General features: G+C 39.5%; 1 non-coding gene across 1 annotated transcript; it reads left to right on the plus strand.

Annotated features, from left to right (window-relative positions):
* The first annotated feature begins 784 nt into the window (after positions 1–784).
* LOC133807784 (small nucleolar RNA R71) lies at positions 785–891 on the plus strand. The gene has a single exon (XR_009879677.1). It is a non-coding gene; the product is annotated as a small nucleolar RNA R71 (small nucleolar RNA).

Raw genomic sequence — 891 nt, forward strand, 5'->3', positions numbered from 1 at the left:
GGATTTTTGTGCCATGTGTTGCCCTTTTTGATGGATTAGAGATTGACCGGGAAGTTTACCACGCTCTTGAATTTCCAAAGAATTGTTTAACTTTGTCATTTGGCTTTTCATACCTTTCATTTCCTCCATCATTTGTGTGAAGCAAGATTTGATCTCTTGATTTTAGGCCATTTGTGTTTACACAAAAATTTTTATGGTATTCACTAGAGAATTACTTGACTACATGTTATTTCGGGGAGCAATGTATGCTTTTGGCAGTTGTTGCTGCTCAGGCCACCATTGGCTCCCAGATGCTTGTATTTTGTTTGAATCCTTCTTTCCAACAGGGATTGTAAGTGTTTGAGTAGGCATTATAAGGCATCTTGTAATCCCCTAAAGCATTGCATTGTTCCTCATTTCCTCCTCTTAACTCACAAAGAGCAGGGCACTCATTCGGTTGATGTCCCGTCCCTCCATAGATGAACCATCTCACATCTCCGATTTTGCAACCATGTGGATTCCTCTACCATCTTGATTTTTGAAAGCCACGAACTGTTTTTTCAATGATTCAATTTGGCTTTTAACGCTATCATCTTCCCTCAATTGATAGACTCTGACTAATCATGGCTTGTCCATAGAACTCGATCCATTCCAGTTGTAGGACTTTTCAACGAAATCGTCGAGGTACCCGAAAGCTTCATCAGGAACTTTTTTAAGAAATTCTCCATTACACATCATTTTTTCGAATTGTCTTTGTCCAGTTGTGAGACTGTCATAGAAATAGCTGACCAGACACCAACTTTTGTATCCATGATGTGGGCATTGATTTACCAAGTCTCTAAACCTCTCCTAGTACTGATGGAAAGTTTCATGATCTTTCTGGATGAAGGTGGAGATTTTCCTCTTAAGGGT

The sequence above is a fragment of the Humulus lupulus genome, chromosome X, assembly GCF_963169125.1.
Source record: "Humulus lupulus chromosome X, drHumLupu1.1, whole genome shotgun sequence".
Classification (NCBI taxonomy): Eukaryota; Viridiplantae; Streptophyta; class Magnoliopsida; order Rosales; family Cannabaceae; genus Humulus; species Humulus lupulus.